Source organism: Coloeus monedula (assembly GCF_965178545.1).
Source record: "Coloeus monedula genome assembly, chromosome: 2".
Classification (NCBI taxonomy): Eukaryota; Metazoa; Chordata; class Aves; order Passeriformes; family Corvidae; genus Coloeus; species Coloeus monedula.
The window spans coordinates 9,945,466-9,972,907 of NC_138782.1; the positions used below are offsets into that span (position 1 = coordinate 9,945,466).

Consider the following 27,442-nt stretch of genomic DNA (forward strand, 5'->3'; position numbering starts at 1 on the left):
TTCTTAGCATGTTACTGACCGTGGCAAATTTGTAATTGTCCTTATGACTTGGCCTGTGTCTTTAATGAAACTGTAACCTTGGATAGTTACAGACAAACACAAGATTTTTATGAAGAAATTAGATATCCAGTGAATTCTTTGAAAGCCCAGTATGTAAAAAAGGGCTTTTATACAGAGAAGCAATTCACCATATAAAATAATAATTCATAAAAGAAACATGAGCAAAGGAAACAACTCAACAGCATTTAAAATTCCACGGGCTAATCTACTTTCTGTCTGCGAGAGGCAAACAAGGAAAAGAAAAGTATTACGCATTCATTGATTAAAAATGAAAAGCTTCTAACCTAATGACACTGCCTTTCACCACCTCCCTGCCATTGTCCACCCACCCTCTCCCCCCACCCCATTTTTTAAAAAATATACTCATTTCAAACCCCCTTCAGATTAATTTAGCAGGCATTGCCTCATGCCTGACGGGAGGAGGACTCATTGATAATTTATGGAAATATCTACTATAATCCAAGGGAGATGACTTTTTTTCCAGCTTTGTGCATCAATAGATAATCAAGGCCTTCAAGCAGCCTTAGCTTCCCATTACCTCGGGCAAGAGAATTCCTGAAAGCATGCCTCCAGGGCACCTGAATTATATCCTCCATTAGGGGAGGAAAAGCTTTCTGCATTCCACCTATAACACTCCCCAGAACCTTTCCTGTTTATTTCTGCTGTATGAAAGCAGAAGCATTAGGAACAGGATTTTTTAAGTGAAGACTTATGTAGATACAATGGAGAAACCTTTCAAGCGCAAGCCAGATCACCTCCTTCAATCCTGGGCAGTGACCTATCCCAAATAAAAGGTTTCTGTTACATCATTAGCTCAAGCCAAAAACAGCCTTGGCTTAATGCACAGTTTGTTCTTCCTACTGTTTTTAGGCAAATACTGCTACTTTACTCCCATCTGGGAGGGAAATTACACTGCTGGGCTGTAATCTAAGACAAGATTTTCATTGGAAGCAAATGCTTTCAATCCAGTGTAAATACTGGTGTATGTTCAGAAAAGCCTAAAACAATAAACCCTGGCCTCGACCGACACAAGTTAGAGAAAGTGAAAAGCAGGGAGAGGATAAGAAAGCGCCCGGCTATCCTCGGAGCAAATGCTTCAGTAGACTTCTGTAAATTGTTTAACCTCTTCCACTTTTTTTAAATGGAAAATTGATCCCGTAAAGACTGAAACCACAGAGAGAAGTCTAAATGGTCAATTGTGGATTTTAGTATTTCCATCTACTTTGCAACTCGATACACTCACCTCTGTGAGGTCCCCAGAGATTCCCCCTTCCCTTTCTTTTTTTCCCCCTCTTTTCCTCCTTTTAAAGATCACTAAACTTGAAGCACCACTGACCAGCCACACGGTAGCAGCTACAAACTGCATTTGTAAAATGTCGGTGGCAACTCTGTTCCTGAAGTTGACTTCTCCTGCCGCCAAATGAAGGCGAACTGAAAAGGTGGAAATAATCATAGAAATGATGCTAGTCCATAAACAAGCTTACAGCCTCATTAGTATAGCGGGAGGCTCCACTGGGTGATTTATGCTTGTTTTGCTGATGCCATGAGGAAATGCCATAGGGCAACTTTAGCCAGCTGCTAATGGTTTCTGACAGCTTCTTAGCAACTAGTGCAAGCAACGCCGTGGCGTTTGCTAGTGACAGAAACCGAAAATGTCATATTATCTGCCCATGTGTCACGAAGTCCGTGTGGCAATTAACTAGTAGGCCAGTGACTGGGGGGCCACAGGCTCTTCAGAATGGCCCATGGCTATTTGGGGTCAAAGCGAGCGCACCGTTTGCCTTTATGCTGCACATATGCATGGGTGTGTGCATGATCCCCATCATGCTCCCTCTGCCCCGCTCGCCGATCAGTTTGGTCCATGCAGATCCTTTGTCCATGGAGAAACTCCATCTCTCTTTCTCTTTAGGCATGGCATGACATTATCAGAGGAATTGCAAGTAATCTGTCTTGATATGATGGTTGGAAATGGCACTTTAATTGGCAATACCTGATTCCCTGGTTTTGAGTGCTGGATCCGAAGGTGCTAGCTGTTTTTCTACTCACTCGCAAATTAGTCTAAAAGGATTTAAGATCACTGAAGCAGACTCGTTGCCTGTCAAATTGCTGGGAGCACAGCAACTCTGCACAGCAACTAGACGCTATTTAAAAAAAAAAACAAATGCGGAGCCTGTAAGGAGCAGGAGGAGAGCCCGGACTCTGCACGCCCGTTCCCTGGCGAGCAGAACCAGGCGCTATATGTCAAACTGTCAAACCTTTCAGCGTAGCCGTTTGCCCTTTCAAATAATATTTAAGAATTGTTTTTACACAATTTTTTATAGGCCATGGTCTAGTGAAAGAGGCCAACCAGCAAAGAAAGGAATTTGTACTACAATTCGTCCGTGGACGATTTCTTGCCAGACCTGGGCCAGTCCCCATGGAGCAAGGCAGGTGACCTGTGGCAGCTCCCTGGCTGTTGGGGAGCTCCGATTTCAAACGCCCTCAACTCCAGCATCCCAGAGTCGCCTATTTAAGCACACCCAGGCATTTAGGCTGTGCTATCTTGTTCCTTTCAAGAAAGGATAAAGCAGCATTTATCGTATTCAGCCCTGCTGAATGGCTCAGACTGGCCATGCCAGCAGGGGCTCCTCTCACTGCGTCCCCCTCTCCGCTGTCATCGCCTCTTACAACTTCCCTTCCCCTCCCACTCCCCCAAAAAATCAGAGGCAGAAGCAGCAAAGGGCAAGTGATTTTACAGCAGCCCGTCGAGTGGGTAATGCTCTCTTTGTCCCGAGTGATATGTTATAAACCTTTGTTGACAAAATAGGTGCTTCTGGAGAGCAACTTGGCAGAGGCACTCGTCTTCAGCAGCCATGGTCGTGGCAGGAGTTTACTGGTGATTCAAAGTCTCCCTCACTCCCACACCAAACCAAAATTAAATGTCATCACCCTGCGACGCTGGAAAGTCTGGCAGTGTGGCACAGCTGGGCAACTTTCAGCCACTCCAGCTCCCAAATCCACTCTCACACCTCAACCATCGAGGCTGCCCAGATATGACATAAATATTCCCAATCCCAAGTCGTGGAGTTTTGTGAGAGGTTGGGAATTCAGATGTCCTAAAAACTCTGGCCCTTTGCTTGACTACAAAATCCATGATTCTGCATGGAGCTCTTTAGATAAACATCCTCAAATGATTTTAAGTGGCCAGAAAACTCAGTATCAAAGTTCCAAATACAGCTTTACTAAAAGTACCTTTACCAGACGTAACAGGTTACTTCTCACTCCACGTAGCCCTGTCCTACTATCAAGTCTGCATCTGGAGTACAAGTATTTTTTTATATCAAAGAAAACCAGACTATTCTAAAAAGGCTGGTTCCCACACTTCTGGCAGGAGATCTGAGAGAGCTTTTGGGGTCTACTGTTCAATTTTCTGGGAGGGGGTAAGAGGAGCGCACCAGCTTTGCGGAGGTACACCAAACAGTATGATTAACGCTTCCAGCTTATACAGTCCAGTTCTAGATAGGCATCTAAATCCACTGCTTTAAGGAGTTCACAGGAGAAAATGTGAAAGATGTGCACCTAGAAGAAGCCCTAGGAAAGGCCTGGAGCAACTTTTAAGTGGACTGACTAAAAGCTCCTTATGTTCAACTTATTTGTATGTGTCCAAATGTCTCCTGTTAAAAACAGTTTTTACCTCCTAGAAAAACTTCACAGTTTGCATTTACTTTTGTATTTCATGAGCTAATATAACTTAAATGTACACTGTGTTTGGACAAAAACTGTTGACTTCTGTACTAGATTTATAATGTGTTCAGTGCTGTTAACGGAAACACCTAACACGATGGCCCAAAGTTCATGGTCTTATCAGTAGTGTCTTTTTCTTTTAATTCTATCATGATTTTTTTACAAGCATTTAGATACAAGTTCCTCAAATTCCTGCTTCTGCTACCATGAGAAATCCTAAATTGCCTAAGCCAAATATTTAACTGTTCACTGTCCATCCACAGCTCTGTTGGTTCCTTTCTCTTTTAACTACTCCAAGAACCAAAATATCTTTAGTAACCTTTCCAGGTAGCTGGAAAGGAAGATTCATTAGCTTTAAGCAACATAATACACTAGAGAATTTCTAAGTGGCAAAATTGTGTCATATGCCAATTTAGAGTAACTACTGTAATTTCCACACCTTTACCTATGTTACCCCTTAGAGAAACAAAACTCCAGTTTGCTGGATACCCACATGTCCACCATAACGACTTTTGGTGGAACAAAGCCAGGCTTATGTGTGAAATTTCCCTGTAAGGTGCAAAATTATGAATTCTCAAAAAGCAGGGCCACAGATGCAACAAGCTTTTCTGTGAAGCAAGAGAGGGAATCTGCTACAATCTACTGTTCACAGGAAGTAGAACAAGGATCATCCTTTCAGACCACCAGCTTTGAATGGTCTTGGGCAATCAAAGAATGTGGAAATTTCTTTATATGTATATATTTTTCAATTTGTTTCTGACACAACCAGCTCCAACTTGGCCCAGGAATGTGGTGAGCAAAAGTCACACCCAAATGACTCTGACCTGAGTCAGTGCAGCTATTATTCGTGTCCACAAATACTGAAGGACAAGTTCACTACTCAGAAAGTATCATTCCTCCTTAGAGCAAGGTGGTTAAGGAGGCAAGCTGAGCAGCACAGGGGCTCAGTGCTCAGGTATGCCAGGAGAGAGCTGGAAGGCACTGACAGAGTCTGTGGGTGTGTGCCCAGCTGCTAAACCAAGCTGTACCTATCCATTGAGGAGAAATAGAAGTTTTAACATTAAAAGGCCATTCAGTTTGGAAGATTTCCCCAAAACACATTATTTTAAAATTTAAATACATAGGCATCTATTGCATATGTAACATTAACCCAATGTTAGTGGCTCTTAATCTGCCAAAGCCTAAGTAAGGTACACAAACTGAGAACGGGACTACCAGCAAAAAGCTACTTCAGAAAACATAAAATAACCATGCAGTTTCTTCATCGGGAAAAGCATTTTCTATTATTTTGGATCCATGGTTAGTCAGATGTGAGGAAGCACCCACTCCTGGAGCTCCTGAGGTCAATGGCAATCATCTCAGTATACTGAATGGCCTACAGAACACCCCAAAAATAATTTACAATGATGATGTAGCTCTGCTTGCAAATTTGAAAAGCGGTGTTGATGAGGGACCTTTTTTTTTCATATTCCTTAAGGAGAAAGCCTTCTCAAATATACTTAATAAAAAGTTAATGAGGAACAAGGTTGAAAATGAGCATTAGCAAGGAACAAATACCACGTGTCTGGGTGTGCACACATCTCTTAAGGAGATGTAGTTCATGTTTCATCCAAGGATTCAGACCACGACATAAACAGTGGGAAGTTGTCAGTCACAGATAGTATCCATATTTACAAGATACTAAAGGACACAGTTGCAAAAATATCCTACACAAATATTCATAGCTAGCATAACCTGGACAAGTATAAATTACACCCTGGCATTTCAGAAACTTTCCAAGTTTTTTCTTGAATCATTATACTTTTGCTCTTCAGAGACAGCAGCACCTTTTTCTAGTAACCCAACTATCTTTTTTTGACTTCAATTCCCTTTAGGCAAGCAACTAGAAAATCAGCTGTCTATGCAAAGAGTAGAAACAGCATTGATGAATAGTGGGGGAAAACCCCCAGATTTTACTCATTTTCTTTTCTTTGGCAGCTTTTTATAGCTGAAATGAAGGAAACCTCTTCTCTTCCACCAGGTAGCACTTCTTAATGAGGTTCAGAAAACTACACTATTAGGGGTATGTTGTGCGATATTCCTGGCGCTGTGCATCGCTGAATGAAATACTAAAAAGAAAGCAGTTCATTGTACGGCAAGCAAACAACTTTCTGCTGCCAGCAACAAAAGTTTACTTTGTGCAGTTGGAGGCAAATACCCTACAGAAAAGTATCTGGTTAAACAGAAAAACATCCTGCTTTAACTAAGAATGGTAAAAAGCTTAAAAAGTTGTTGGGGTTTTTTTCCCCTAACCTAAAAGCCACCATGATGACTCTACAATTTCTTGTATTTCAGTCATCCTCTCTTTTGTTCAAATACAGGTCTTTTTTATGAAACCCACTCTCTCCAACCTCATCAGGAGAGCTAGTCCCACCAGTTGCATTCTCCATGGAACGTCAACTACATATGACTGAGACACAGGCAAGCCCACCACTGGATTCCATCAGACTTACTTCTTTGTAAAGCCGGAGCACAAGAAGCAGCAGGAGCACAGGAGTGCTCTGCCATAGGGGAAATATGCCCAACTAATGCCCCAAATGGCCATGAGGTCAACTTCTGTAAATCTCTCTAGCTCCTTAACAACTGGCTCTATCTTTGTGTTTATCCATCTCCTAAGACACTTGACTCTTGGACTGAGCACAAGCAGCTCTAAGGGGCTCAAAGCAAAGATCAGAAGCATACTACGTACAAACTAAGGGACGAATTATCTGTAGAAACAATTTATTATGTGGAGCATTTAAGTAGGCTTCCTTCCCTAAACATGGCTAAATTGTCTTGGGCCCTGCCTACATGCCTGCTCCAGAGGAGAAGATGCTGTAGATTTCCATTTTACAATAGAAAATATGTGCCAGAACCTTAACACTGTCCAAACAATTCAAAATGAGGTTATTCTATTGAAAATAGTTTAAAAAAAAAAAAAAAGAAAAAGTTGGGCAAGACAAACCAAAATACTTGGGATTGTTGAACCGAATGAAAGCATTTTACTTTGGGCCAATTCAAGACTAATCAGTGCTGGCCCAAGCTGCAGTTTGCACTGCAGGAACTATAGTTCAGATACTGTTTGCCCCAAATCCTCTTTTGCAGAGCTGGATCCCCTATACCACCAGAGTTATCCAGCCATAATGAAGAGGAGAGAGTTAGTCTAGCTGCAGCTCAGGCAAGTCAGGATTCATGACCTACCAAACCCACACAAGATATTTCCCACTGGAAGTTGCCATGTGGTTTGTGTCAAGTAAAAAAGTTCTTGCGGATACACAATGTATTTTCTTCTACTGCCATCCACTTCAAAGTAGCATCAAAGCCAAAAAATTTTCCCTGTCCCTAGTCCATCAGCTACATCATCTGACAATAAAAATCGAGACACAAATGAAAGAAAACTAACACTGAACTTCACTTTTCATGCCATGGCTGCATCAAATACTCTATTTCCCCACATACAGTGACATATATCATCACTTTGCAACTGCAAAAGGCACATCTAAAAGCAATGAGAATAAAATGCCCCCATCTCATCTACCTCTTCCCTTTTGACAGTAACAACATCCTCACTGCCACTGTTAAAAACCAACCATCATGTCATACAGCCTTATAAAGATCCATCACAGCCACTGAACCTCCCTGACTGGGCAGCTTGTGAAAAAACATCTGGCTTTAAACTCATGACACAAATTCATTATTTCCTCTTATTTAAAGCAAGAGGAAGATAATTTTGATTTGCTACCGAGTATTAATCCAAAATCCTTTGTGAAGCAACCTGGTAATTCCCACTGCATGATCCTACGGAAAGGAGCGCAGAGAAGAGGGTTGGCCATGGCCACCCAGAAGAACCACTTGACAAGCTATCTTTGAGGTCCACCTGCCTGCTGGCCTAAGCTACTGGGCAGAGAGGCTCAGAACGTGAGGGACTTGCTAATCTTGCAGTGCCTGGGCTTCATACGAACAAGGCAAGAGTTGGATCCAAAACAATTATACTCCTGTTTTCTAAGGAAGTATAAGAAACATTTGCAATCATAAACTGAATGGATGGCATTCGGACAACACCATGAATTTCCTCCCCTCATCCTGTCCTAGCACTGTCTGGGACACTCAGAAGCAGCCTGCTTTGCTCCCCAAAGACAAAACCTTATGTTACCATGCATGTAATCAACTCAGGAAAAACACCTGAAATATAAAATATGCATTCCTCTGTCAGACCTTTCAAGGGAAGGGCGTACACAGAATTAATGTTTTTCCCACTGCTCCTTGCTATCCAGCATCCTAACTCCACTGCCCTTGCTCCTCCAGCAAAAGGTGGTTGCTCTAGAGTATCTGTGACAAGAGTGGGAGGCTGCTCCTCAGGAAGGGGGTGTGAGGAGCCAAAAGGAATAAATTTCACAGAGCCAAGCTCACATAAAATTTTCTTCTACTCAACTGTTCCTCTCCCAGCACAAAAGGCAAATCTGCTCTGATGAGGTGGCACTTCAGAAAGGCATAACAGGAAAAAACAATCCTAAAGTCGGGCTTTAGAGTGAAGGCATGGTGACATTGGTTCTGATGGCCAGCAAACAGGCACACTGCTGCCACTCACACAGCTCCTGCTGCTCTCTGCTCTGCCCAGATTCTGTGGCTCTACAGGATGAGAGGGATCAAGCAATGACCACCATGCTTGATGGTCATTTACTCTTCTGCTGCTGCAAATACTTTCCCCCCAAATATTCCTTAGGTATGGGGAGGTGGGGTGGCACTGAGGGACAGGTCAGGGTACAACCTCTGCATCCAGGTGGCTGGTGCGAACCCAGCCACAACAGCAAAGCCTGAAAATTCAGAGGGCTCGGAGAGCCCTTCAGAGAAATAACAGTGATGGGGAGGTGGTCTTGACCCTGCTCCTTGTGGTTGGCCACTGGCCACCAGGCTCACATCCTGAGGTGCCCTGATGGTCCCTGCCTAGGGCCATGCAGGCAGTGACAGTCCTTTCAGGCCCTTTAGTCCTAGAACGTCGGCGCGTCCCCTGAGGCTCCAAATTAATGTATTCATGCTACTGCTATGTTTTTGGCTTCCTACGACTTTCTATCACAGCTTCTGGTGTTTTGATGTTTGATTTACAGTGCAGTTACAGTTTAAGGTGTGGGTTTTTTCCAAATTAAAACAAACAAAAAACAAAACCAAATGCAAATCATCCAGGAACAAACAGATGTCAGAGTCCAAAACACACAATGAAGGTGAAAGAAAAGTCAAATCAATGCTGGACACTTAAAAACTTCCCCTGAATATCACCTACAGGTGCATATTCACCTTATTTTTACCTCTTTCATCTTCCATCAATACATATTCCTAGCTATTACCTGCCTAGAATTACCTCGAATAGGCAAACTGATAGGAGGAAAGGGACAAATTTCGGTGCACTCCAGAATCTGATTATTATTTATGTCACTACATCTCATGGCATCAAAGTTCCAACTGCGAGAGGGATGAAGGATGGGAAGGAGTTAACTCAGCCATTTCCAGCTCATCTCTCTGACTCTGTAAGAGTGTTTAACCAAAATCCCACAGAAATCTCAAAGCAAAGCTGGGTCATAGCAAAAAGCCATCCAGGTCTTAAGAAAAAAATAAATAAAATGTATACATCCTTCAAAAAGCAAGCCAAAATTATTTCTGGTTTCTTTTTCTACTCACAGCATTTGTCATTATCACTAAGAGCAACAGCAGTAGAAATGCATAGAAAACAAAAACTGACTTCTTTCAGTAATTTGATGTATTTTAAATGACATGAACGAGTAACCAAGGAAGCTAAAGAAAACCTCAGGTTCTAGCAGGCTGGAACCACAGGCACCAGCTTCCCCATGGCAGGTATACACCACCAGGAAGAATAATCTCGCTTTTCTGATGAAACAACCGCATCCTCGTTGAAAGGGCTGAGGACTTTGCCTCACCCCTTCCACTCACCAGTGATGGAAGAGGACTCTCACCTGCCCAGCTCACCACCCCATGTGTCTCCTCCTGAGGCAGCCTTGCAGTGACCACGAAATCACCAGCTTCACCTTTGTAACTGCCAAATACCCTGTTCAGATGGTACTCTCAGCTGAGGCTAACAAGGAATATATTTCTGCTGTGTGTGTACCCCATCTTTTTCATTTCAACTTTCAGGATGTGTGATGTCCAGGGACACACCACACACACGCAGAAGCCAACGCTGCACCGGGTCAAACACCAGCAATGTCCCCATGTCCTTCCTGTCCATGCAGATATCAAGGAAGGTTTTATAGGCATCGGTTGCCTCATAAAGGAAAAGACAGACTTTTCTAAGCATCCTGTAAATGCCAGGAAAAGAGAAGAATGGAAAGGAAATGAAAGGAGCAACCTGGAAAGGAGAACGGAAAAGCAGGAGACCTTGGCTCCAGGGAGAGAGCTGACCACAGTTTTAGCCCTGCCTTCATCTATAGAAGATGTTTGCTTTTATTAATCTCGGAAAAAATGTGGTGCGTGAGCTAAGTCAGCCCCTGGGCAGATTTAACTTGGGTGACCTGAACTTACTCTGCAGATCACCATAGGTCTCTCTGACCTTGGCAGTGACACAAGGATCGTATTTTCTTGTGGATGAATTACTCTGGAATAATTCTGCCAATGTATTAGGCATAAATAGCCTTTTATTTAGGACTGTGAAAATACATTCTCTCTTTCTGCTTCTCACCTTTCCAAACAAAATCTATTTATTGGAATAAGGAAAACCCCACCCTTCATTAAGGTCTGGGTACACATCTCAAGGGCCAGACAGAGGCTTGGCTGCTTCATGCTCATGGCAATGTGTTTTCAGACATTGCCTTCAGCAAGATGCATTTTGGAGTTAACTGGTAAGATTTGTTGCTTTTGATTGGAGTGGTCAGCCTGCACATTTGCCGATGAATATACAAATGCTTTCAGATACGAAAGAGGTGGTAAATTTAGGTCAACAGTGGGACTGTTCAGCTTCAATCACCAAAACAGAAAACACGATCCTCAACATACATCTACAAGCTAGTGAAGAGCATCTCTGTGAAAACCAGCCAAGCTGCACTGAGATAAGCAAAAAATCCCCCAACACCCACATCTCAGCCTTGCAGAAAATTGACCAGTTTGGAAGGAACAGGTAAACAGTGTGTTCTTGGACAAGAGTCAGCACAGTTTGGATGATGCAGACCTTTCCGTTCAAGAGTTGCACTGCTTTTTGTGTCTGGTCACTTGAGGTCATACCACAGAGCTCTGAGGCTCTGCAGAAGCTCTGCATGCTTCCTCCCCATAACGGAGGTGGCTAAAGTGGTTATTAAAACCAGTTGTTATTCTGATGCCACCTGAGTCTTAATTGCTGAAAAAATGGGGACTACAACCACAGAAAGGGCTTTCTGGCACAGGCTAAGGAAGTATCAGTTTTTGAGGTCAGAAAAACATCCCTTAAAAATATGAACCAGAATGGTTCTTTCATACTGCAATTTGATAAAGGTAGGCAAAACATTCACAGACTATTTTGATAAAGGTCAGGACAGCTTTGTAATATACATATATTAGAGATGTGTTTAGATGTGTGTAAAAAGGAAAGAAAATACTTGAAAACCTGTATTTAAATTATCCTGGAGCAGTCAAATAAATCCTAGTAAATACTGTTTTCCACTTCCACTCTGAATGAGTCTCTTCTAATAAACTCATTGCATGTTGAGCAAACACAATTTTCCAACTGTGTGTTAGCTGCTTTCTTACTCCATACACAGCTTTTGCTGTATGGCTGATGTCTTAGGACCAGCAGGCAAGTGTCTCAGCCTTAAGACTAGGTGATCAAGGCTTGTCAGGCAGAAAAGCAAGTCTTTAGTCATGGATCTGCACTCTCTTCCATCACAGTTCTGGAACAATACTCACTGATGCCAAAACAGGTGATTCTCTTGAGACTGGAAAAGGCTTTCAGAAATACCTGCGAATCATCTGAGCAGTTGCCAACAATGTCAGCCTCTGAACCATTGCTAATCATGATGCTGGTTTCTATGCAAAGCAACTCTGAATTTTGTCATTTTAAATGGCTGACCAGCTGCACCTGCAATTTGTGGCTGAGGCAGATGAGGAGACAGATTTTCATCTATAATCATGGGTTGAAATTCAAAGTTCAGCTGAAAAGCATTCTTGCCTGTACTTAATAGTTTCTATGGAAAATACTTTGACATAAGCACCGTATTTGCAATGAATATGACCTCAGCAGTGACCTGAACAAGGAAATATTGACCTGGAGAGGGCAATTGCCTGTAAGATCATGGGGAAGCTATCCTTTATGCTCACCCCTTACCAGCCCAGGAGACTTCCTACATATTCAAAGTTGCACATGAACCTCACTGAAAAGCATGAAAGGAGAGGCTCAAGATGGCAGGTGCTGTACACATCCAAAGATTACATGAGCTGTAAAGAAGGGGGTCAAAGTCTCAGAGCAGTCAACAAACATGCTGGAAAGCCCAACTTTCTGAGGCACTGCAAGTATCTGTGCTGGTTATGACTCTTGCAGAGCAAGCAGAACAGTTCACAAGAAAGCCTCTGCCAGGACAATCCTGGAAAACACCTCATTCAGCTCCCTTCCCCGGGTTTACTCTGGAGAGCCATCCCCCAAGATCCCAGATAAGGCACGCTGACAAGGTGCTGAATGAAAGCCCACACTGCTGCTGCCAGTAACCCACCCTTCCTCCACGCCTGCAAACCTCCTTAGTCTTTTTACTCGCAGCCTCCCAAGGAAGCAAGGCCCAAATTTCACGTTTCTGGGGCACAGTGGGGACACTGCATAATTCAGAGATATTTTTCAGGACAGCATCCAAAGTGAACTTCAAAATGGAAATAAGAGTTCAATATTCTACATAAAATTATTAACCCCTTACCTCTCCACCTCATGTGCTAGTCAGGATTGCTACAAATATGACTACAGAAATGAAGTAGAAAAATGAGCCATTTTGAATGCATGCTAGTACACTTAAATGTACCAATTCACATCTTGTTAGTCTGGAGTAGAAGTAGGTTAAACTATGATTTTATATTTAAAAGCAGAGAGAAGTTCTGACAGATGCAGTGCCAGCTGCCAAAGGACCCTGTACCCAAACAGCACAACAAAGCTAAATATGGCCATTCCTACCACCTCAGCTCAGCAACAGATTTTGCTTCAAGGCTTCCCTCATGGAGCCTCTCATCACATGCAAGACCTCAATGATGTTTACTTGGAGGTTGAGCAAAGCACTGCTACACAGTTTCAGAAGCCCCATTCATCACGTTTTATATTCAAGTCCTCAGCTCCCAGAGACACATGAGAACCTTCAACCAAAACCACCTATGCACTAATAAAGCAAGCAACCTCTTGACGTTAGGGAAAACTGGAATCCTGGCTTCCTGACAGCCAGCCATGGGAATACAGACACTAACCCCCACAAATAATATTTAAAAAAAAAAAAAAGTGTATAAATGGGTTTTTTTAAATGAATGCCAAGATTTTTGAACACTTCAGTTACCTATGCAAGTCTGCAAATGTAACAAGTGTCATGAGATGCTCAGGCCACTGTGCTCAGGAGCTGCAGAGGACACAGCCTCACCAACACAACAATGCTTGAGCCCACTCCTCCAATCTTCAGCACTACAAGACACTTTATTCTGCTTCTCCACACAGAGCAGACATTTCCTTCGTAAAGGAATGCCAAGTTTTAGCACAGATTCATCCCTCCTCACTCTAAGCATTTAAGTCAGACTGCCAAGCTAAGCATCGGAGCGAGGTGATTAGTCCTCCCTGAGTCCTTTCACAGGCAATGGAGAGAAAGAAACTCTCCAGAGGGAAATTCAGGATTGAGATGACTACAAGAATATGTGCACTATTAGCTTTGAATACTGCACAAAACAGTAAAAACTTACAAGCAGCAATGCTGTAGCAAGGAAACTATGGCTAATGAAGACTGAATATGCCCATCTCTGTTTCTAAGCAAGATCTGGACTTCAGGGCTCCTTCTAAAATTACTTAGGATGGAAAGGCTGAATTTAGCTCCCATCCATCACCTTATCACAAGAATACAACCTCATGCTTCCTGCCACAGAGAATCTGGGAAAATGCAAAATTCTACCTCTTATCACCAAATCATAATTAATTTCTTCTTCCTATTTTGCCTTACTTGAGAGAGGAAAAAAAAGAAAGCCCTCCTTGATAGATAACTAAATTTATGTCTTACCAAACTGAATGCAAATGCAAGAAACAGGAAGTTTTTACTTGGAAACTGGAATTTCAAGCACTCCGTGGCAAACAATGAAGCAGAGAGATAAAGATGCAATAGCAATGGTGGGGGACAGACCTGCCAAGCTTCCTGCCCACACTGACTCAAGAGCATGTGTCCTACCATGATACAGGCTGGCCACACCGCTTGCTTTTATTTTGGTAATTGGTATTTGTTCCTGTGAAAACCCCAATAAAGACAAGTCAGAAGACCAGACAATAGTAGACTTGCCATCTCTTACAGCCAGATCTTTTACTTAACACTTTAGCAAAAGATGTAATCAGCGGATCTCTGTCCATTTATACAATTCTCTCTGCAGTGATGAGGATTGTATTACACTCTCCAGTACCTGCCAGATCAGAGCATCCAGTCTTCCCCATCACTTCAAGAGATTGAACTGATACTTGAAAGCACATTTGCTATTATCTACTCCAGCCCTTTGGAAATGACATTACACAGATACGGGGGGCAGACAAATATTGCTGCTCTTTTATTATTCCTGATGTTCCCTCACTTGTAATATCTGAGAAGTGCCCAAGTCAATGGGATTACTTTATCTTCCTCCCTCTTCTTTTATCTCTTCCCTCACCCTACAGGTATCCATGTCCAAATGGGACACTTCGGCAGGGGGTTTGCTTGACCCAGGTCACTCAAAGGTCAAGCTTTTCACCACTTGCTAATGCAAAGCTTCCCCCCAGCCCCTGCAACCCTGGGGGTCTGGGCACCCCTCCCCACACACCCCTCTCTCTCCTGGCCATGGGTACAGATGGAGAAGGCAAATGCTCCTCAGTGAACTTACAGAAGCAAATCCTCCCCATATGGAAACCGGAATATGTTTTGTGTTTTTAAATAAACAAAGCAAAGGGAAAAGCTCATGAAAAATCACCTCAGCAGTGGCTTTATTCCTGTACCAAACTTGAAGGATGGGAGGCTTAACTAGTTAGGAGCAACTCAGACTATATTTTTGCCTACCAGAACAAAGTTCGATTTTTATTTAGATTGATTTTAAGATTTACATGCAAGAAATGGATACAATTGGATCAAATATATACTAAAACAAATTGTTGACTCCCATGAAAGCCAATAAACCCAAAACAAATTTCGCAGATCTTATCTACCAGCATTTGAGATTTGTTTTATTTCATTATTTTGTATACATTTACGGAGCAGAAATTTGCTTAACTCTGTTCCACTTTTCTTTTATTGAAACAATAAGACTCTCTGCAGAATATTTTCAACTTGAATATTATCACCAGGATAGCATATGGCAAACTAGCAGCAGGCAGTTTATCTTCATCCTCTTTGTAAGCTAAAATTAGCACAATGCTTTTGCAACAGCATATGATGTATTCAGACCAGTACGATATACCTAATACAACTTCAGATCCATCCCTGGCTAACCTCCAATATCCAAGTAAATTGATTGCTAATTTTAACCGAGTATTAATGTGTTTAGTATCAAGTTGGCATTTATTAACTCGAGAGGCACTTTTAAGTTGAATACTGTCATTTCACATACACCAACTGCAACTGTAAATAAAATTTGTATATTGGTAACACAAAGAACTTCAATTCATCTGTATGAAGCAATTCTAATTTATATTAACACATTACGTATGGAAAGCCATGCTGTAAAATTGCATAATATGCATATTCTGCTTTTCAGTGATGCAATATAATTAATGGTGGTGAAGAGCTGACATACCCATGTCATGACTAACATGCTCCTCCGGCAGACTGCTAGCTGGTTACTTTATTAGTATTAAATTCAACCAAGTCACCAACATCCTTTGGATTAAATTAAACTAAGTCATTACTTTACATTTCTTGGTGAGGTGGCTATGCCAGCCCTCTCTGCTCTTCAACCTGGTAAATTATGGCTACCTCAGCAGTTTTTTAGCTGGATTAAATATTTGGTGAGACACTAATGTCAGCACTGCTTCCTAATTTGTTTCTTGCAGCTGTAACACCAAGGAACTTAGCACAATGCTCCTTGTAAAGGAAATCTGAAAGGTTCTAAAAAGTTCTAGAAATGCCCTGTGCTTCACAAGGGTGGTTGTTTTACCACCTTTCTTGCCAGATTGACAGAATAAAAATGTGTAGCAGTGGGAAGTAGTCACATCCAAGCACATATATGAACAAACACACACACAAACAATAAATATTTATAGACTGACATTCAAAGATTTTGTGGCTCAGCCTGCTCACCGATAGAACATCCCTCTGCTTTCCCACAGCCCGTCACAGAACTACAATGCACAACCATACCAAGTCTGTCCAGTAGTTATACTGAATTAACATCTCCACTATTCTTGCTTTTACACAGCTGACCTCATGCAGAATTTGCATGGGCTTATTGTAGACAGATACCAAAAAAAAGAAAACGGGCAGGATCCTGCACAAAAGCCTCTCCTGGGGCATTCTCATTGCCACAGGCAGGATGAGGGGACAGGAGAGGATAAACAGATGTTTTACTAAGTGGGGAAGGGAGGGGAAGTACAGCATGAACACAACGTTTCAACTCCACTTTGTTGTCTCTTTCCCCCTTGCTGCAATTTGCTTGCATCTTATCCCCTGCTCTTTAGCAAGAGGCTGCTACACTGACATTACAGTGCCCTGAAACTTTAACCCCATTTTAAATGACACTCTACTTCGAGCCGTTAGTGCTGACCTCATTCCCTCTTTCCCCTGCTTTAGGAAGGCAGTCAACGCAGTGCATGTGCTATAATCCAGGGCCCCAAGCAGGAATTCCACTGTGGGGTTTCTCCCTCAGTGCTGTGCCAGGGAGGGAGAAAGGGAGGAGATTCTCTTGGCACAGCAATAATACCAACAAAAGATTCTCCATCCTACAAGCCTTGCTTCCATGACCTTCACTTGCTGACCAGAGAAAGCTAAGATATGCCTTCTTCGAGGTCCATCGGGGCACTACAGACTCCAGAATATATTTAGCATGTATCCATGTGACATTGCTATTCAGAGCACTGGGGAAGATTTAAGAATAAATTAGGGTATGTCTGCCACCATTAGGTTTTTTCCAACAACATAAGTGGTGTCTCCTAGTAGGTCTTCTCCTGTCCTTCTGCAAAAGATGTACTTAAAACTTGGAGACAATACACAGTAACAGGGTTGCAAGGGCCATCTCTCACCCATGGCACAAAATCAGCCCCAGGAAAAACAAGGACTAAGGGACCAGTAGTTGAAAAGGCTGTCCCCACTGTACCTTTATTTATTTATATGCTGTTTCTTCTTTCCCACACTTTCACATTACACTTCATCAAAGAGCAACTGCAAAAACCTGACTGCAAAATCTGTGTGAGATTTTAAACACTCGAGGAAAAAATAAAATATATAAACAAATAGAGTAATATTTATAATATATAAATAAGTTATATATATATAAAAATATATAAAGATAATCCATGGCTATTAGATGCCAGAGCTACTGCCTGGCGATGAGGAAGTTCCCAAGCCACAGAGGGAGGCAGGGTGGCAGTGCCTATCCTGATGTGACACTGCTCCCACTGCTCATCACGGGCCCAGCCACACTCTCCCATGTCTTTTGCTACCTTCCAGGCCTGAGCAGCAAAAGTTCAAGGATGTGAAACCAAAGGCTACATGGAGGAGGTATCAGGGCTAAAGAGCCAAAGCAGAAAAGTGGAAGATTTTACCAACAGCACCCTCGTTCAAAGACCTGCCAGAGCAGCGTCAGGCATTTGCTTAGTCACAGCCCTACGATCCCACCCCAGCTTGGGTAGAAGGGACATCAGGCATCTCCCTCTGGTATTTCTCATGTCACCAACTAGTGGGTCACCAGGCCAGTGAGAAGTGGTCCCTGATGAATTATAGGATGACAGGTGGCTCTGACATCACCACTGCTGCAAGCTGCAGAGGCTGCTCTGATTGCCCAGAGAAAGTCCCCATCTCATTCATGAATTTAAAATTGGAAGAAAGAAAAAAAAGAATAGTAATAATAAAAGCCCATGTGCATAAATGCGCTTAGAAAAAATTATGTCAGCATCTTACATTGCTGATCCTATTAATTAATCCCTTGAAGAATGGCCCCTCGCCCACAAACATATAATGTAGTGCCAGCTTAATCTTACCTAAAAAAATTTACAATGCAATAAGATTACTAGTCTGACTCTGCTGTTACAGCACTGCTTAATCCTGCATTTCAGTGCTTTAACAAGCTCCTACAATACTGTACAGAGTTTATCAGAGCAGCTGCTGAGACAAGAAGGACTTATGTTTTAAATAATATAATTCCACTGTCTTTTGTACTTTTTACGTATAATGTTTATACATTGACTTTCATCCTGAATGATCTCAAAACCTATTGCCTTCTCCTGTTTCCATTGAAGTCTTCCTTTCAGGTTTCATATCAGAGTAGGATTAGAAACAGCTGTATATAAATATATATATGGGGGGGGGGGTTATAGCAGGAAAATTTGTTGGGACCAGAGCTCATCCATCCCTCCCATTCCCCAAAAGCAGCTGGGAGGGGCACCACCAAATCAGCCCCCTCCTACCAAAAACTTGCAAAGGACCCCATGTGGGACCTTGCCTAAAGAACTAGTAAGGGTGCAAACTTGACCTGTGAAAGTATTATCTCTCCATCCCTGCAATAACTTTTCCTTCATCCCCAAGCTGTCCTCTCACCAGCACAGCCCCACTCCAACATTCTCCACCCACAGCCACACATTTTCCAGTCTTTGCCAGTTATAGACATATTAAGCTTCCCCTGGAATAGGAGAAGAAAGCTCTGCTCCCTCCCTGTAATTATCAAATCAGCGCAAAAATAAGGAAGAATTGAGAATCCTCATTATAGCACATCATAAAACACGGCGAGGTCTCGTGCTTTCTGTCTGTTATTGGCACAGTCTGCCAACAAAACTTTACAAAGAGCACAGGAATTCATGTTTGCAGAGATATTAAAGTCATAAAAGGGGAAATTTGTATTTTATTTTCCCACAGTCTAAATGAAGGTGAACCAAGCAAATTTGGCAAAGAGTGCTAGTCAGATGCCATTTCCCACAGCAGTGTGGTATTTTCCTCTGGGAATAAAACATTTTCCTTCAACTACTGTTTATAACTCTTATCAGTTCAACAGCAATAGAGCCATCAAGTCCAATATCTTGTGGAAAAAAGTCAAGGTCAACAAGTACTTGCATTTTCGTTTATCTTTAGCTGCAATTGCTACTGACATTCAATTGGGTAATAAACATGAGGACTGTCAAATGCTCTCAGCAAACAGGTGATCCAAAAGCTATCAGAGAGAAAGAGGCTACTGCCAGGTAATCAAACAATTCTGTTGCAACAATTATGATTTGAGTGCATTCATTTACAGAAGCAATCACCTGTCAAATTTGAATGAATAGCATCAAACCATTCCCACCATCGGGGTAATAAGTGCAAGAAAATACAAGCTATGTCTACTTTCTTCCCAACAAAAGCATGCCAGCATTAGCAAGAGCCTTAAAAAAAAAAAAGGATAAACAAAAATATCCAGCATCTTATTTCCTGAACTGAATCATAAAAAATTATTTTAACATAAAAACTAGAGGACATCTGTCCAAGAAACTGGATCTTGTGGTGGTGTCTCATGAACAATAACGGGTGTTTAGGAAAACACTACGGAAAGTGGGGGCACACAGAGGCAGCTGTGCCACCGCTCTGACAATCAGCACTTGGGCAGCTTCCTGAGCCAGCGGTTGCATCTGGACCAGGGTTTTTAATAGCTACAAAAGAACATATTTTTCCATGAACTGGTCTAATCTCTTTTTGTCCCCTGCTGACCTCCTCAGAATGCTGTTCTGTAGCAATGAATTTAACCCAACACATAAAACATTTTTATTTGTTTTAAACCTAAACACTCTGGAACAGCTCCTGTGCCATGAACATCCAACCCTTAGTTCCTGCACTATGGGACAAGCACCACTTTCTCCATACACAACTAATTTTAAAGACTTCTCCTCCAGCCTTAGTCATCTTTCCCTCCCAGCCTTTCATGTGAGAGATAGGAAAATGGTCTGTGCCAAGCACCCTGATGGCACACCCTGTTGCATCACTCATCCAGAAACACAGCATGTTTATGAGTTTATACTCCTTGTGATAAAATGTCTCTCAAAACAAACATCTCAAGATCACAACTTTTTTTAACCTCCGATTTAAAGAGGTCAATGACACACACCTTAAAATCTCACTCTGCCTATGTCAGATTGCAAAAGACTCAGCTGAAGACCTGGAGAGGCAAATAGGATAGAACCCTTAAGATGAGAATACTAAGATGGCCTTCAATATGGGCCATATGGGAAGCTCATTAGCTCCAATGAGCCACCACAACTTAAGTGAAAACACCCAGGATGTGTAGGAAAAAAACCACCGTATCTGAATAAAGCAACCCCAAAAAAAAAAAAAAAAAAAAAAAAAAAAAAAAAAAAAATCATATCAGCCATCTTGAAAACACCCAACTCCGATACTGTTGAAAGGGGCACCTTGGACACTAAAAACTTCAAACCTACTTCTACAACTTCTTACAAAACCAAATCTCCCTCTGCCCCATCCAAGCAAGAAAGCAAGATGTCCTTCAGTGCTACACCAGAGTTTCTAGCTAACAGCCCAAGATGTGATGATTTTCCACCACTGTTCCCTGTTTGGTATATTCAAGATCCTGCCCTCATTAAGACACCTGGTTCTGTGCAGACACACTTTGGGGGCTGCAAAAGCCAATGGATGCTTAGTTCAGGGTCAGGGCCATTTTCTTATATACACATCTATGTATACATGGGCTTGTGCACAGTCACACAGATGTTTAATGGGTAGACATTTCTGAGTTTAGAAAAACTTTCCAAGAAAACAGAAAAAAAAAAATGGACTTCAGCACATGGATTTTGCTGCTTGATTACAGATGGGCCGAGAAGTCAGGAATATTTGTATTTCCATAGCCACTTTAAAGGTAAACAGTTTCCAAAGTCTTTTGCCCTCCTTCTGCTCTGCCAATGACGGCAATAGGCTCAGCCTGAAGGAAGTGCCTCCTGACATGGTCGTCTCTCTGCTCACCTCCCAGCTGGAAGCTTTTCCTGAGCAAAGGCTGGAAGTCGCATTAAACCGTGCTGAAATGGTTGTGCTGGTTTTGAACTGCTTATTATCTCTGGGGGCTGACCTGAAAAACAAGTTGCTGCTTACAGAAATTCAGGTTTCCCCTGAAAGGCAAATGGAAGGAAGGAAGGTTTTTTACAAGGAAGAGAGCTCATTTACGATGATGTTACCCACAATTTAGGGAAAACTAGCAACATTTATAAGTATTTAAGTTAGCTTTGCCAGAGCAAAAAGAAAAATGCCTGTTAATAACAGACATTTAAGCTAATGTGAATGATTGAAATAAATCCTGACACTGGGAAAAGATTAATGCTCAAATCATGACAGACACCTGCTTCCAAGCAAGAACTTGCTCCCATGCACCATTCTGGAAGCACAACTCTGCTTAGTTGAGGCACGCAGACTTAACACTGCCGAAATCTAAGTTTAACAGCTGAATCAGGCTGATGAGACCAAAAAAAACCAACCAACTAAACAAAAAACCCCAAAACAAAACAAACACGCCCCCCCCCAAAAAACCACCCCCCCCCCCCCCAAAAAAAAAAAAGCCCCAACCAAAAACTGAACAAAAACCTAAACTAGAAGGAGGAAAAAACCAGTTTCACACCCCCCGGCTTTAGAACAGAATGATAAATTGACATCATGTTATGAGCATAATCCTCAACCACTCAATCACTGTTAAAAAATAAAACGTGATTCTGGGGAGATAAAAATAATTAATGCTGGTGCTGCTGAAGAATACGCACCTACACGAAGAGTTTCAGATAAATATGGGTCTGGCTTAAATCTCATATCTCACGTCAAAGGAAGAGGGCACAGGTGCTCAGCTGATTTAAAGCAAACGGAGCGCTGCCTGCATGATGGAAAAGCAGGAAAAGAAAAGGGGATGGCGGCGCCTCAGCAAGAAAACTGATACTGCTCCGTTTCCAAACAAGCCTATTACGCTTAATTCGGGATTCACAATACATAAAGCGCCAGAAAAAACACAGGGAGCAGCCCCTGTTGACTAATGCCCTGTCTTTTCTAATCGAGGGTCACATCCAGTCTAACCGATCGCATGATAATGGCATCAGAAAAGGTCAATCAAAGACAAGCCGAAGCTTCCACTGCCTGGCTGACCTTCGGAGCTTGTGACAAATTGCTATCAGTCAATGTCAACTAATGACAGCGGCTCTTTGGCTAATCAATTGTTCTAAAAATGATCAAGAAAACTACTCGTAGGACAGCTCATTTTCACATCAATGCCTGTGAAGTATGAAAAGCTCATTTTTTTTTGAGTTTTTAATAAGCTCATAAGTAAAGCAGTTACTTGGTAACAGGGGTCACCTTAGTGAAAAGACAGAACCTTTGTCTGCCTTTTACATATTCTTTTATTACCATATTATAGTAAAAATATGCCATGCCATTACTATGCCAGAGGGCTACATAATAAAGTAGGTAATACTTCATACTTTTTTTTTTTTGAGATAAATACTTCTGTGGTTTAGGGGGCCTCTGTTTGGATGTAAATAATTGTCAATATAGTCTCCATGTATTTAAATGTAAAGCAATCACCAGTGGCACACAGGTGACATGCCCACTCATTACTCACCCAAATTTCACGTGACAGAGCCAGTAGCAAAAACCACGCTGCAAAATCCAGTGGTGCTGCCGGGAAGTGAAGGTCTAACAGCAGCTATTTTGTTCTTAAACCCACCCACCCCATGCAAGCACAACTTATTCCAACTATTTCCGACAGAATCCACATTTGGTAGGAAAACCGCATGCCCCGAAACCCTCTAAGCCCTGCGAAAGCAAACAGACATTTCCGCCCTGGAAGGATTCTGCATGTAAAAGCCAACGTGGAAATGCACACAAGCTTGAGCAGTGGGAGATCTAGCATGGTTCTCCTTGTATAGCAAAGGAGCGACTGCAGATTTGTCCATCTCTTCCTCCTACCAGCCTCTCCCAGCATCATTTTCAGCTACTTCCCAAAGCTTCACAGCCAGGCCACGCTCAAATCTGCATTCATGCATTAAATATTACCAAAACAACAAATCCGCACTGGTCTAAGGCTTGAGAAATGCAAGCACAATTATGCTTTGCTTTTCCATAAGAAGAACGTCCAGCAAAGGACGTTGCAGGGCATGACATCACAAGAAGCCTTTTGAGAAGACGCTGTGTTGAGAAGGAAAGAAGAGCCATCGTTCAAGCACGGCACTGCTTTTCACTTGGGTTTACCTCCTTACTTGGGTGACTCCCACCCATGACACCTGTACTGACAGAAAGGATTTACCCTGAGGAAAACACCCCTTGCCAAGCCAATCGCCCCCAAAGCAATTCCCCACATCACCACAGGGAAGGAGGGGGGTGGGGGGGGCCTGGTGGTGAAGCGCTAAACAAGAAACATTAAAACTTTTGTTTTCATCAGAGAAACTGCCAAGTGACAGCAGTTTCAGGTTACACCCTAAACCTGCCTTGCTATGGTAGTTTTTCAAATTAAAATATCTTCTGTGGCCTTAACCACTCTCAAGCCGTCCATAGGCAAGAAAGAAAGGAGGCAGGGCGACACTTAAGCTCAGCCATAATTGGAAGTATGTGAAAAATGAAGTGTCAGTTCGGTCAATAAAGGGCAAAGGTGAAGGGGAACTGCAGCCCAAACTTGGTGCGAAATGTGCTCATTAAGACACCCAATCCTAGGGCTCCTGCCCACCTATCCCATTAGTCATCAGCCATCTGACCGCTTCAAATGCCTCCCCGCTCTTATTACTTTTCTTCTCCCATGTTAAAAAAAAAAAAAAAAAAAGGGCGAGCTGGTATATAAATCCTTGCTCAGTCATCTGGAACATAATGTGGCCCTTCTCTCCCCCTCTTCCCGGCTCTGCTGCCTGCCTTTGCAGCCTCCAAACAATCGCCTGGAGATTCCCAGCAATAATAAACCCGATTGCCTTTTTGCCTATAGGTTGCTCAAACTCCTACAAAACCTTGAAAAAATATAAACCATTGCAGCCATTGATACATTTTCACACAGAAATATCGCTGCTTTCTACTCCTGGCTTGAAGGAGCAACAATTATTTGGAGGTTAAAAAAATGTTTCGAATGCAGGCTGAGGCTTGGGAAAAAAAAAAAAGAGAGAAAGAAACAATATGCACAAATAAGGTGACACTGATGGATTATTTTTCTTTTTCTTTTGAGCTATATAGGAGAGCTAAACATGGGAAATAAAGAACTCCACTCTGGATTAAAGTGACTGTACCAGGGCTTTGTTCAGCATCTTCCTGGCCTCACTATTTGAAAAACAAACAAAATAGAGCTCTCAGTATCCCAAACAAGAATCTTTTGAAGTTACAAGACACAGTAAGATAAAACAGTGCTGCCATGAGCTCAGCATCACCTCCCTGTACATAAGAATTTGCTTATCTTCTTTTAAATAGAATTTAGCAAATTATTTCTCCACTTCGTAAATTTGGAGACAGACATCCAAAGGCCTTTCCTGTTAAGATCAGAGCAACGGGAAAACTTTTTCATAATATTATTCTGCATTCCTGTACTACAACTATCCCCTATGATGACACAATACCAGGCCTTTAGAAGAGGTTGTGTCAACGTACTATGCAATAACATATCCTGCTGTTCAGTGGCACGAGACCTCAGAACAGCTCCCTAGCAGTTAAATATGGATTTCTGCAATAGATCGAAGCAGCTGGGAGTTATTACTATTTACTAAGTAAATAAATTTACACGTTAAAAAAGACTTTAAAATGTTTACAGGAAAGACCGTCTCCCTGATTTCAAAGGCAATCATTCTATGGGTGTTGTACACTGGGACATAAATAGGTTAAAAATGCACTTTGCCGGATTTGTAGCGATGAATAAGGTAAAGAAGAAAAATCTCCAAAAAGTCCAAAAATAGACCTTAACATAGTCTGGGTTAAGGACTAAGGAGAAAAGTCTTGCTAAAGGCTTAAGATCTCCAGTCTGTGTGCCTCTCTGAAAATGCAAAGCTTACATTTACATCCTTGTGATACTTGCAGCCAGGCTGTAAACCTGGCCCAGAAGGGGCTTTTACCTACCCCAACAAGGGAAGTAGGTTGTGAGAACAACCAAAGACCAGACAGTTTTAGAGGGGTTTTATTTCTGGCGATCAGATTTGCTTTTTTTTTTTTTTTTTTAAATGGCAAACGTGATCTTGACAGATGGAACCAAAAGGAACTTTTACAAACTCCTAAAAATAGGGAAGCCCATAATATACTGAATATATGTCACGCAACACATGCATCTCGAGTTAACTCCTATGCTTGCAAGCACGAGCGTGTGGGTCCCCAGCCTTTTGCTGCCACCCCTCCGCAGCACCTGGCTGCTATGGCAGTGCCATGCTGGCTCCTTCTGCTGCCAAGAAAAGCATCCAGCAGTGGTGAACATAGGGGTTTAACCACAGTGTTGCACTCCCAACATCAGGCCACAGAAGAAAAGCCACCAAATCACAGCATTTGGAAATTAAATGCAGTTGAGGAGAGGCAGTATATTTGCTATCTTTTTGTTCTCTTCCACTTCGGTCCTTCAGAGTCATATTTTTTGACTTCTTCCCCACAGGGAAATGCTAAAATCACATTTTGGGTTTTTTTTACAGAAGGTGTACATGCAGGCATGAGTGTGCTTAAAAAAAATGAGCTTCCCCGATAATCTCAACCTTCAGAGCATTTAATGTAAACAAGACATAAAGCAAGGCTCAGCAAGACCACCACTACCCTTATGACATTCCTGTTCCTCAAAACCACCACCATTTCCATAGGTGGCAAGTGGCTTGAAGGCAAGACTTGGTAACAAAGATCCCCAGGACAGGATCTCTTTTCCAAAATTCCTTTCCCAAACTTGACCTGAGAGCTCCAGTTACCAAATTCCCACTTTTGTTACTCTTCTCCAAAGTTTTAATGCAATGAGCCTTCTTCACAAAACACTCTATCAAGCACTGGCAGCAATTCCAGCCTCAATAAACCACTGGGATTTGGATAACAGTTTCAGAACTGACTAAAGCATCACTGACAAGTCCTTCTGTGGATATTTAATAGGAATCAGGCTAGAAACTCACTTTAGAAAACCCTTCCTGACTGGGGCTGCAGCATGCACCTTGCTAGGAATGGACCAGGATGGCAATAAGATATCAGATGTGACAAGCACTCCAGACTACTAAAATGACACATTTAGGAGAAAATGAAGTCTGAAAATCTTTAAAAGTACACCAGGAACTAAGCTCAATTTCCAACACGGTGTAGGAGCATTCTGGCAAACCTCCCCACAGATGTTTTGTCCACGCACATATCCACATAAACACACGCACATCCGTCTAATAAAAGAACAGCCCTAACCAAATACAAAAACTCTCTCAAAACACCACATTTTAGTTCAAAGCTTATTCTTGAAGCAGCTTTTTCAGCCTTAAAAAAAGCCCCATGGATTTAAAGTTTGCTCCGAAAGCAAGGGACTCTAATGAACAAGTTGACACCACTTCAACTATAGCATTGTGAACAGCACCACTAGAATATATATGTATACATACTTGAAAGAAAAAAGGCCCCCTGAATTTATGTTGCATATCATTTTCCAGTAAAAGTCAGAGGTCAGAAGGTTACCAGTTTCTGCCTCAGCTCTGCAACAGTTTACTATTCCAGGCCCCATTTTTACTAGGCTACACTTGCGATGAAGTCAGCAACTTTTCTTTAAACAATAACGAGTCTCAAATACTTAAAATTCTATAAAGAGATGTTATTCACCATGTACGTTAAGTCCATGCATATAAAAAATTAAAATATACTGGTTTAGTTTAAAAACTAATCTTGTTAAATGCAGACTTTGCAATGCTAATCAGTACTGTTCAACCTTTTTTTGGAAACACAATTCCTTTGTTGTCTAACAGCACTTGAATGAAACATGATCATAAAACCCGATTTAAAAGTATATACCTATTGTAAGTTCAGAGTCAACTTCAATAAAGCACTCTCTTTTATATTCAGATTAAGGATCCTTTTTAAATTTTAATTGCATTAAATTAACACTAAATCCACTGTAGTTGGTCTCTTCAGAAAAAATATGCTTTCAGCTTCTCAGAAAAAAAATCCAGAGATTCAGTTTTTTAGACTTCAGAGTTTCTGAGACAGCACTGATTATCTGTAGAATGTCCCACTTCCATTGCACCAAGCTCATTTCATACTCGCCCTGCTAAATCAGCTACTCTGGCCTGGCACTCAAACAGAACATTTTTGCATTCAAGTAAATTGGAACTGAGTATAAAACAGTAAGTAAAAGCACGGCTCAGGAT

The 27,442-nt window shown here is 42.0% G+C and overlaps 1 protein-coding gene across 4 annotated transcripts in view; it reads right to left on the minus strand.

The window, feature by feature from the left end:
- MEIS1 (Meis homeobox 1) overlaps window positions 1–27,442 on the minus strand; it is a 108,298-nt gene that overhangs the window by 53,465 nt on the left and 27,391 nt on the right. The window lies entirely within an intron of this gene.